General features: G+C 41.7%; 1 protein-coding gene across 2 annotated transcripts in view; it reads left to right on the top strand.

Annotated features, from left to right (window-relative positions):
* Positions 1–565: 565 nt before the first annotated feature.
* mapk8b (mitogen-activated protein kinase 8b) overlaps positions 566–12,993 on the top strand; it is a 76,343-nt gene continuing 63,915 nt past the window's right edge. For both annotated transcript variants that reach the window (XM_084077372.1, XM_084077373.1), the window contains exon 1: positions 566–768. The gene's annotated coding sequence lies outside the window, so the exon portion shown is untranslated. The remainder of the gene's footprint in view (positions 769–12,993) is intronic.

Genomic DNA, 12,993 nt, shown 5'->3' with positions numbered 1-12,993 from the left:
TGAGCGAGACGTCGGCAGTGTTGCCATGTCCGCTTATTATAAGCAACTTTGGGCTTGTTTTTCTGCAAAGTCGCTCGTAAATAATTGGTAGTTTGCGGGTCGTGAGTTTTCTGGGCTTGTTTCCTAATGTTATTTAAACCAGTGGTTCTCAAACATGTTCATGTCAAGGACCCCCAAATTAATATGTATTTGTCTGCGCGGACCCCCGTCTAAAAATATTTTGTGCCAGGCAGGGACCCCCATACAACATTTGTGTTGTTAAAATGTTTTAAAAATCTATTTTTTCCTCCACACTTTCTCAAGAAATATAAAAAAAAAATAGCCAATGTATATGTTTAAAGGGCAAAGGGCTTGTTTTCACAGAGCCGGTTGCCTGTTTCTCTCACAAAACCTGGCAACGCTGAACGTCGGTATGAAATGGCAGTTTCTGCTGCCTGCCTGCTGGAAGCACTAAAGATTAACGCTGCTTTAATTTATAATAAAAAAAACACCACAACACACCATGATGATGCACTGACGACCCGCGGGGACAGGACTCTAAACACTAATTAAATATAAAAAAAAGACCCACAACTGGGACTGGGATCTGATCCTAGAGAGCTGTTGGAATTATAACAAATATATGAAATATTATTGTGTTCTCTTTTTCCTCCGGACGGGACTGTGATTTTAACTCAAGGAAGAGGGGAAGGAAAGGGAAGAAGAAGAAGAAGAAGATCAGTATCGGAATTATAACTCGAGAAGAAGAAGCAGCAGGAGAGAAGGAGGGTGAGTGGTCATGTGTGTGTTGTTTGTTTGTGTATTTCTTATGTTTGTTTGTTTATTAAGACGCGGTTGTTGTGTTGTTGTGTGTCAGGCGGCGCGTGCACGAGGGTCACGCGCCGCGACACTGTACAAGAAAAATATGTTATTGGTTTGTAAAATGTAGGTGTTGTCGTTGTGTGTGTTTTAAAAAAATGACACACACACACACACACACACACACACACACACACACACACACACACACACACACACACACACACACAGCTGTCCCTGCCGCCTGCATACAAACAATGTTCGGCCTGCTACAGTCGCTCGCGGTGTTGTCGCTCGCCGACAACAACGCGTTGTTGTTGTTGTCGGCTCTTTTGTAGATCTAATTGGCTCTATGCACAGCAGCCATATTGTGTAGACATTCACAGGTGTTACCAATGATACTAATGAAGGCTCTGTTCCATTCTGGTCAAACAGAGTCAGGGTGCTGATATTGTGCATGTTGGCTCACTGGAAACACTCTAAAATGTGTGTCCAGGGACCCTCATGGTTCATTAAGGGGTTTCCAAATGGCCCCTTGCGGGTGTGTAACTCTGAGAGTGTACAAATGGAACCAAATGGATTTGGTTCCATTTGTACACTCTCAGAGTTATGGGGGTCGTGGAAATTGAAATATCTGAGAACCACTGTGCTACACTAAATGGAACAGAGCCTTCATTAGTGTCATTGGTAACACCTGTGAAGGAAGTGATAATATGGCTGCTGTGCATAGGGCCTAATTGTGTTCTTGTTGGACATTTAAAGCGACAACAGCAAGTAATGTGCCCTGTGCTACAGCAAAGCACACGCATACACACACACTGTGGCTTCATGGTAGCAGCCAGGCTACTGCTGTATAAGCAGCACAGCACACCGCGTTACGTCGGGATTGGTGACCTATAGAATTCCGTGACTCCCAGACTGGAGCTGCATACTAAAGTATCAACACCACCATGTAAGAATACTGTTGCAAATAAAAGTCCGGTGTTAAAAATGTACTTGAGGAAAAGTGCAAAAGTATTTAAGTGCGAAATGTGCAAAATGTACTTAAGTACTAAAAGTAAAAGTACTCATTATGCAGAATGTCCTATTTCAAGTTTTCAAATTTGCAAATAGTAGATCTACAACAAGCTCACACTGCGTCGCATCGTGAAGCATTGTGAGCTTGTAGGTCAGCTATTTTCAAATAGCCAAGTTTTAAATAGGGCTGAAGTGTGTATATATAGTATATTTCCATTATAAGTTTTCAAATAATTGCAGTGGAGTAAAAAGTACAATATTTGTCTCTGAGATTGTAGTGGAGTTGAAGTTAAATAATTGAAAATTGGAAATACTCCAGTAAAGTAAAAGTACCTAAACATTGTACTTAAGTAAAATACTTGAGTAAATGTACTCAGTTACTTTCCACCACTGATGATAAATATATTTAACAAATAATTAATTGGACAGAACTGTTTTCACTGGAGTTTTCTCATATCATAATGCAGTGTAACTGTTAATGTGCATTGCAGCAGATTTAATGCTGCAGACTGAATATTTCCCCAATACATGTCAATGAGTCAACTAAGGGCGCCCCCCCCCCTTTCTTTCAGTGTTTCACAACGTGAATTTCACTGGAAAACAGACCATTTCCCACCAATAAAGAAGTGCCACCAAAGTTATTCAGAACATGTCACAACGTTGATAACGCTGCACATTAGCGACCCCTGGAGTCACACAATCCTATAGGTCACACGTTTCGTCGAGAACGCCCTGCTACATCTTAGCAGAAACTAACCTTTATCATGTCTTTGTCAGCTGTGTGCTTGAAAGTGGCAACATTGGAGCTCTGCGTTTGTGTTCTATCCTTACCTTGGTGTGTGTGTGTGTGTGTGTGTGTGTGTGTGTGTGTGTGTGTGTGTGTGTGTGTGTGTGTGTGTGTGTGTGTGTGTGTGTGTGTGTGTGTGTGTGTGTGTGTGTGTGTGTGTGTGTGAGAGACCACGGGGCGGGTGGTGTGTTGTTTGTGTTGGTGTGTGAGTGTGACCCAGCTGGTTGGTTGGAACAAGCAGGTATGTTGCTCTGTGAGGTGAATATTAATAGACAGGGTTTGACAGACACCATCACACGGCATGCAGTGTGTGTTGCAATTAAGGTTCCATCGCAATATTTTTCTATATGAAGACAAAAGGCTGGTCGTCCATCAAAAGGCCTGTGTGATCTGATACTAAGCTGCATATTAGTCCACAATGGCACTAATACTAAAACACAAACATTGTCTTCATCAAACTGAAGACAGAGAACACACACACACACACACACACACACACACACACACACACACACACACACACACACACACACACACACACACCTGTGCCGGTGTGTCTCTCTGACGTATTGCAGAATCTCATCGTCCAACAACTGTGATTTAATCTCAACCTTTTTTTAATTTCAAGGACCACCGGTTTAATATGCATTAGTCCACGGACCTCCATTTGATAAAAACATTTTATCTCTTAAGACCCAGATCTTCACTGTATAATCCTCAGTGTTTAATTAACTCTGAGATTTGGCACGCTCTGAGTCCTCGGACCTGACGTTGAGAAACGGTGGTCTTCCAGAAAAGGTTTCAGTGACATTTATTCGGTGGTGTAGCCAGCCAGCCAGCCAGCCCCCCCACAGCGTGCGTTGCGTATCGCTTGCCCCTACACTTTCTGTAATGTGCTTGGCCTGGTGGTGGGGGCTTTATAAATCACCTGCCAAAAGAGCAGCAGGAGTCCAAGAAGAACTCAACCATTCCTGCACCAAAAGGAAGTGGACAGGACAGACATACACGCACACACACAAAGCTCTGGCTTCTTTCCGCGGTGTGTTCCTGTGTATCTCAATGCAGGGGTTGACTCTAAAGTAAAGGTCTTCTCAGAGGCACTTGCCGGGCCGTCGGGCAAGTATAGGTCATGTCCTACTTGCCGAAAGGTCACGTTCACTTGCCCCAAAAACCAAATCATCCATTATAAACGATAATAGGGAAAATGTATTTGAATTACCGTTCATTTTAACACTATTTGATACATTGAGCAAGATGTATTTGAATTGTTTTGTCTTTCTACTCGCATGCTGAAGATCGTTTCCTTACTCAGCCGGTTTCAGTTTAAAAATATGAAAGTTTGAGTTCAATTCACATGAGGAATGAACAGTCAAGTCATGATACACATATTTATAAATGGTAGTGTATTTTATTTAAAGATCTTAAATATGAAACAAGAACATCACAGGGTAGGGCATCATTGATGGCATGAATAATGAATGCTGTGTGTTTTATAGAGGATGGTGCTGAATCTACGTCGCTTGCCGACTACCAGTTTTTGTGGCACCAACATTGGCAGGGTTTTGGGTTATATTCCCGCCCTATGCGATCTAACTTATGTGACTGTAACATGCAGTACCGTATGGATACAAGCATCTATCAAATAACCAGCTCAGTGGCCTTGTGGTTAGAGTGTTCACCCTGAGACTAAATTGTTGTGGTTCGATCCCCAGCGGGGTCATACCAAAGAAAGACTGGGAAGAATGGGACCTAATCCCTCCCTGCTTGGCACTCGGCATCAAGGGAGGGATTGGGGGTAAATCCCTGGGACAGCATCATGTCCAGACAGTGTTCTTGTTCATCAATGCTACAGAGACGGGAGATAGTCCCCTGACCTATGTGCCACATGGCTCGACAGGGCTATCTACCAAATAGCACACGTGTTATTTCATTTGGTGTCATTTTAAATCTATATGTGTTTTTTGGTACATGCCCAGGCAGAGCCCCAGATTTGTAATTGGTAGCCTAAAAATGGTCTGCAAATTTCTATAGCACCTTTTATCGAAAGCGCTTTACATTGTGCGTTACATCCACCCCTTCATTCAAATTCACACCGATGGTGGAGGCAACCATGCAAGGTGGTACCAACTTGCTCCTCGGGAGGAGCAGTTAGCGGGTTCAGTCAGTGTCGAGTTGCTCAAGGACGCTTAGCCAGGTGTAGCCGGCAGGCTAAGTCCTGGGAGATTTGTATGACGTGCAAACTAAAAGGACTTGCGTCCAAACGAAAGCTCAGGGTTAAAATGCTTTACTTCAGTGTCACCAATTACAATACAATTTCCAATAAATATGTATACAAGAAATAAATTAAACAGTGAGCAATATGCGGTCAACAAAATCTCTCCCAGTTCACCCTACCCCCACGGTCAAACCAGCCTTCAGGTGAGGAGTGAGGACTATTATTTGTAACCTGCTGGAGGTCACCCACAGAGACACTCCCACCATGCAAGGGCCAAACCAATATCCAATCCAGTGCACAACAGTGTTGATTTCGTCGACTAAAAGTATGACGAAGAACGTTCGTTGACTACCTTTTTTCACTGATGAAAATGAAATAAAAACTAAGCTACGATGTCTAAAACTAAGACTAAATATGTTGACAATTTCGTCAACAAATAAAAACTAGACTAACATGTTAGTGAGGGACTAGTTAGTGGAGAAGAGATCCAGTAGAACTAAAAGTGTAAAATGAGCCATCACGACGCCATCAAGGCCCGCCAAAATACATTTTAGTCGACTAAATCAACTGTAGATTTAGTCGACTATAATCTTATGATATTTAATCGACTAAAACTAGACAAAAGCTAAAACATTTCAGATGACTAAAATATGACTAAAACTAAATGGAATTGTATTCAAAAGACTATGACTAAAGCCAAATCAAGATATGCTGTCAAAATCAACACTGGTGCACAAATACAAATACATAAACCCATTTGGCTCCTACACCAGGAGAAGGCGAAAATGGAACCGAGAACCTTCTGGTTCCCAAACAGTCGCTCTTCCCCCTCGTCCCGAGCCACTATGCGGTCCCTTTAGTAGCATAGTGTGATGGAGGAAGCCCGCGCTACGCGTGTACGTTACGTTTCTGAACAGTGGAATTGGGTTGACAGCTTGACACGCTTCGTTATACTGTGAGACGCTCAGCCCCGTTTTCACCGTCCTGCTGTGTGAACCTCGTAGCCAGTGTTGCCAAGTCTGCTTATTATAAGCGACTTGTTTTCCTGTAAAGTCGGTTGTACATATTGGCGGCCGCGTTTTTTTGGGGTTGTTTCTAAATGTAGTTGCTTATTTGGGTTTGCTTCTTAAATGTTGTTTAACTTTAAACCAGTGGTTCTCTAACCTTTTCATGTCAATTTGTTCGCAGACCCCCACCTGAAAATAGTTTGTGCCAGGGACCCCTATACAAGATTTGTGGTGTTAAAATGTTTCAAAAACATTCCACATTTTTCAATTATTTTTCAAGAAAATGGCAGATCTACATCTACAAGCTCACAATGCGACAATGTTGTGAGCTTAACTAATTTAGCTATGTGTGTGTGTGCTCATGTGGCCTAGTCATAGACCGGGTTGGTGGTTTCTCTCTCAAAATCTGGCAACCCTGCTCGTAGCTGAGTTTCAGGGCCACAGTGATACAATAGCCTGCCTGGTCACTAATTGTCACCCATGTGTCATAGAACTTGAAGTATAATCCGTTGCTATGGTGACGGTTTTGATCGTTTAATGCATTTGTGAGCGAGTGGACCACAGACATCCACAGTAGAACTGCAGACCTGTCCTTCACAATACAACAAGGTCCTCATGACTCATGACGATAGAATCAATGCAACATAATAATCAGTGGTGTAAAGTAACTAAGTACATTTACTCAAGCACTGTATTTTGAGGTATTTTTTACTTTACTGGAGTATTTCCAATTGTCTTTGCTTTTACTTCTACTCCACTACATCTCAGAGGCAAATATTGTACTTTTACTCCACTACAATTATTTGAAAACTTGAGTTACTAGTTACTTTTCAGATATAAATGATTACATTATAAAACATACATTAACCACTTTAGCACTATTCTAAACCTAGGTAGATCTAGAGCCATATGAAATCCGTTTTATTTTTTTCCCAATTCCGTTTTATTTTTTCCCAAATTCTGTTTTTTCCATTTTAATATTTCTGAATTCTGTATTTTGCTTTTTATGCTCATTTTTACCATAAAAAAAAGTGTCTGGTAAGTGGAAATGAATAAATGTTCAAGATATAACAGTCCATACATGGCCCTTGTTGTGTTATACGCAAAAATGTTCCCAAAATAATTCGGTGACTTCGGTCTGAGCATGCGCAAAATGGCGTCGCGCATGTATTATTGTTTCTATCGTCTTTCTAAGACTATTTCTACGTGGATTTTACTGTTTATAAAGTAGGATGTGGCCATGCAAAATGGTGGTGTCCCGTGGATTTGTAAAAATTCGCGGTAAAAAAAATTTTTTTACCGCGATTTTTTTTTTTTTTCAAATTCTGCAATATTCCGTGTTTTATTCCAATTCCATTTTTATTGGTCATTTCCGCGATTCCGTCCGCGATTCCGTTAACACGGATTTCATATGGCTCTAGTAGATCTGCTATTTTCAAACATTAAGTACTTTTACTTTCGGTACTTTAAGTACATTGTTATACCAATACTTTTGTACTTTTACTCAAATACATTTTTACTTCCGGACTTTTACTTGTAACAGAGTACTTCTACATTGCAGTATTGATACCTTTACTGAAGTAAAACATTTGAGTACTTTTTCTACCACTGATAAGAATAGGCATTATTAACCACTTATCTCACCGGCATACGGCGAAAATGGCAAGCTCACGATGGTGACGCATAGTGTGAGCTTGTAGATGGGTCTATTTTTGCAGAATGTTCTTCCCCTGGAATTACAGGGACGCTAGGGTTCATGTGGTTAAACATACAGGCCTGCGCTTTTATTTGAGAATGTTACACTACATGCCCTAAATAGGCATGTCAGGGGTTAAAGTCGTTAATAGCAATGTAAATTGTGAATTATTGATAGATTTTGATTACGGTTGGGGTCCTTGAGGATTTTAACGTTTCTGGTTCCTTAACGATTCCCTCTTAGCGGTCCGATTCCTTAACGGTTCCTGTTACCGATTCCTATAGAGCATCGCAGTTCCGCCACTTCCTGGTGCCGGAAGTAAATACTCGATGCATTTTTCCCATTGACTGTTCCAAAAATATTTATATCAATCAATTTAAGCCTAGAATCAAGCTATCCAGGATAGCGGTGAATCATGACCATAAAACCTTTTTGTCTCCGCCAGGCCGAAAGGCATGGCGAGAGAGTATGTTTTACCCCCTGTCCGTCCGTCCGTGTGTCCGTGTGTCCGTCCGTGTGTCCGTCCGTCATTCGATCTGTCTGTGTACAGCTAATCTCCGGCACCGTTGGCTTACTCGTAGCCAAACTGTGCACACACAGTCCCTGGATACCAGAGCAGAACCTCTGCCCCAAATTTTTCACAGGGACCTGTTATAGCGCCACCAGGAGGCCGATTTGTGCAAAACACATTTTTTGACAGTACTCCTACAGATTTTGTCCAAAAATCCCGCAAATCGGTACACAGTATCTGTATAGTCATTAAACGAAACGGGTCTTTCAGATTTCTCATATTCCATCCTGATTGGCTAAAAATGTCTTCCAAAGTTTGCAGGAGTGCTCCGTTTTGAACAAAATGGCTCAAATCATGAACACAGCATGCGATTTCCGTGAAATTTTGCACGCACATTCCCATTAGGCCGAGGAAGAACTACCATTTCAAAATGTTCAAATCAGCCTCATGGTGGCGCTATAACAGGCCGATTCGTGTTTTTACCTATAATTGCACCGATCTGTGTAAAACTTTGTATGCACACTCCCTATAGGTCAAGGAAAAACCTTAGCCCTGCATTCTTCACAGCTGCCTTTTATAGCGCCACCAGGAGGCCGACTTATGTAAAACAATTCTTTGGATATTAAGCCTTCAGATTTGATCCAAATCTCACGCAAATCGGTACACATGCTCTCTATAGTCATGTGATCAAGACGGATCTTTTTGATTTTTCATATTCCATCCTGATTGGCTAAGATTGACATCTAAAGTTTGCATTATTGGCTTGTTTTGAACAAAATTCTGCAAATCATGAACGCACCGTCCAATTGCGCTCAAACTTTGCACGCACATTCGCACTATGTTGAGGAACAAATGCCACCCTTTTAACATTGGCCTGTTACAGCGCCACCAACAGGTCTAATTTAGCGAAACACATGTTTTTAACAAAATGCCTCAAATCATGAATGCAGTCAGTGTCCGATTGTCGTGCAAGGCCTAAGAAGAAATGGCACCCTTTTCACGTTGGCCTATTATAGCGCCACCAGGAGGCCACAATAGCCTACCTGACCTGGCGGAGACCTGTGCTCCGAGGAGCACTTTTTCTAGTTTTCTGTGATTTAAAAAAAAATTATATTTAATGATATGATATACTATATTTAATAAATACCCTTTGTTTTGCCGTTTTCAAAAACGTTTTTTCACAGAATCAAACGTTTCATGGTCATGATTCACCGCTATCCTGGATAGCTTGATTCTAGGCTTAAATTAATTTATATAAATATTTTTGTAAAAGTCAATGGGAAAAATGCATTGAGTATTTACTTCCGGCACCAGGAAGTGGGCGGGAACTGCGACGCTCTATAGGGGTTCCAAATGGATCCTTAACAGATCTGTAACTCTAAGAGTGTACAAATGGAACCAAATTACGGGTCCATTTGGTTCCATTTGTACACTCTCAGAGTTATGGTGGTCCTTAAAATTAAAAAGTTTTAGCCACCACCAGTATATTATTAATTGTATACCAGTACGTGAAGTCCACACGCCAGTGTGATAAACCAGTTCCAGAAACTGTTACAAATATAGTTGGGATCCTCCGGCTCTGGATCCGAAACCTATCATTTTGATGGATCTTTTTTTTCTTCCGGATTTGAAAAAAAATGTGCATGTGGTGGTGGGGCTGAGCCACTACTAATGCATATAGGATTTGTTGGAGTTCTTTTAACAAATGACATTTCAGCCTAAAGATCAGGACACTCTAATCCAGTCAGAGTAATCTATGAGTACAATAGTAGAATGTCAATGTTCCCATTCCTATTAATGCCAACATCACACACACACCACTAGTGGAAGTACAAGGGTCGTTGGCACTGGGCTCGCGCATTATTCCTGCATTGGGGACATATTGTTTCACTGCTTTTAGCCACTGACATATTTATGATGCAGCACATTGCAGATTTGTGTGTGTGTGTGTGTGTGTGACACACTGTGTGTGTGTGTGTGTGTGCCACTGTGTGTGCGTGTGTGCGTGCGGGCAAGGGCTGTCACGATAGTGACATTTTACTTGACGATTAATTGTCACAAAAATGATTGCGATTAACGAGTTTAATTGTGTTTTTGGCATCGAACATATGGATCAAATTTACATTTCTGTTTGGCTTTTAGGCTTCGTAAACAAAAGTTGCATTGTAGATCGGCTTTTTCCACTATTTGTTTTAAATGTATGAACATTTTTTCAACATGGAAGATAGTATGATGACTATGCAAAATGATTATCTCAAATAATTGCTATTAGGCTATTATGTAATAATTGTGACAGGCTTGTGTGTGTGTGTGTGTGTGCGTTTGTAATGCATGAGCCTTCGTGTGCACAGTCGTGCACATGGCAGGGACGTCTGGCTGTATGTGCACACAGATGTCCGTCTGTCCGCCCATGGCTGTGTTGCCTTGCTTGCGTAGGTACTGTATGTGTTATGGTTTGGTGTGTGTGTGCATCTGTTATTGAAACATTTAGCAGGTTTCCACTTTCCACCTGTGACAGAGAGAGGGATTGTGGTGCATTTCCTGTTCCTGCCAACAGCCTCTTGTTTCCTGTTCCTGCCAACAGCCTGCGTACCACAGTGTCTCCTGTTGACAACACAGCGCTGGCAGTGAGCGAACAAAACCATTATCAACACAGTCAAACATTGATTAGATTTCAAAATATTACTGCTCACCCCTACCTACAAGGCCCTCAACAAGCTCCCCGCTCCCTCTCTGACCTCCTTCACTACCTACGCCCCCTCCCGCTCCCTCAGGTCTGGTGATGCCAACCTCTAGGGCAGAGCTTCCCAAACTTTTTTGGCTCTGGGCACCCCTGTAAAAAAATAAACGTTTTCATCCACGGCACCCCTGGATTACATTGTTACTTTTTAGCACCTTACGTGTATGTCGTAATTATGATACGTAAATATGTAAATCTTTCCCCCTAAGATAAGACAGTATGTCACGAGGAGACAATCTCAGATTGAAAGTAACTTTATAAGTTTAACCATTTGAACCCCATTATGCCTATTCTGGAGGGGAACATTCATTCATCAAGTGACGCGTTGTGAGCTTGTAGATCTGTTGTTTTTGCTGAAGAGATTTGGTGTAGATTGAATAAGAACCAAGTAGGCTACGGTGCAAATCAGGTCCGTTTTAAAAAGGCCCCGTTTAGACGACAACGGTCTCTCTAAAAAACGGCAAAATGAAATATCAGATGTGCCGTCCGTTTAGATGACGGTATTTTCGGGGGTTGAAACCGCAACAAAGTGAAAACCCCTTCCAGAGTGGAAATCTTTGAAAACGCTCTCTCCACATGCAATATGGGCGGAAACGGCAAAACGTGTAACGTCATGGCTCGCGCCACGTGTGCTATTGCACCGGTGTAAACAAACAGCTGTGGTAGGAAGTAGAACGGAAGTGGTTGTATCTAAGGGTCTGAAGTGGTTAAACTTTAGTGATTTTGATAAATTCCAAACATTATCAAAGTATGTTGATAATGTTTAAAACCACCCTCAAAACCCACATTTTTAGACTTGCATTCCCCACCTAATTCTAATTCCCCCCTTTGCCTTTTAATGTTAATGCTTTGTTTGCATAGTTTTTAGCCTTTTTAACTAGCTATTTCTTAATGAAGTTGTTTTTGTTTTATTTTGTAAAGCAACCGAGTACCTTGAAAAGCGCTATATAATTTGGATGTATTATGATGATGATGACGAAGCAAAGGGACCGAGCAGATCTAGAGCAAGGTGGAGGCACAAGGGTGTGATTCGCCGCACCTAAAATCTGATAGAAACACTATATAACACTATAGAAACAAAATGAGAACTTGTGCAATGGATTTGCGTTTTGAACATGGTCCAGTGACAAACCAATCATTGAAGGATTAACACAGTATTCTAGACATACAGTAGAAGACTCTTGTATGGTACAAGAGGACATGGCAAGACATTAAGGCCATCATACTGTAGACTACAGTGGACACTGACAGCAGTCAGCGGATCAACATCCAGTTTAGATACTGTCCATTTACACCTGACTTTAAATTGTCATCTTGTATATGGAATGTAGATTTTGCCACGTTCCTTACTTGCTGTTGTATTTGGAAGGCTATCGCTTAGGCATGGGTCAGAATAATCAAATATTTGATTAAACGTTTGTCGTTGAATATTCGTTATTAATAGCAATAGAATAATTGACTTTGATTTTGGTCAGTCATGCACATCCCTTCTAGCGCTACTGGGTGTCATGTTTTCATAAATTTAAAAGCAGACGCTACAAAGTCAAGTCAGATGATGCATGCACACATGAGGCAACAACTGAGGTGGAGGCAGGTCGATCAGACACACGGGGTGCATCCCAAGTCTCTTAAATTGCATCCACGTTTCCCTCACTTGTGTCTTTTCCTTGCTTCCTAATCTCTCCCACCAAGGATGCATGTAGACTGCAAGGAACCCATTCGCGATAGAGGAAACGAGGACATAGGCCACTGTTTCTGGAGAAAAGTGGTAATGTTTAGGCCATGATCTGGCTGCAGGCAGTTCACTGTGTCACTTTAGCAGTGCCAAAAGCTACAAAATGTGGTCAGCTACACTGTCGCTGAGTCGCTGTTGAAGTGTTGCGTTTGTTGACGTGATCAAGCGTGGATCCATGTGGGAGCAAGAAGAAGCTAGACAAATATAAATACAATACTGTTTTTATATAATATAGGTTTCCCCTCATTACAAGCAGGACTTGTGTGCAGAGGGAAGGGGAGTGGAACTGGTGAAACAAACATGCTTGGTTGGCACTTCTCTATGTCATTAGAGCGCTGAACAACGCTGAAACCAGCTCACCCTTTTTTGTAGATTTTGTAGCTCATCCTATCCTATCCTGTCTATCCTGTCCTATCCTAATTGTATAGGATCATATCCTATCGGATCATGTTGACCAAATCTCTCCATCTCTCTCTGTCCTCGGCAG

This window comes from Gymnoscopelus microlampas (assembly GCF_963454915.1).
Source record: "Gymnoscopelus microlampas genome assembly, chromosome: 14".
In the NCBI taxonomy this organism is placed as follows: Eukaryota; Metazoa; Chordata; class Actinopteri; order Myctophiformes; family Myctophidae; genus Gymnoscopelus; species Gymnoscopelus microlampas.
Note: the sequence above shows the minus strand (reverse complement) of the source record. Positions and strands in the feature narration are given on the sequence as shown.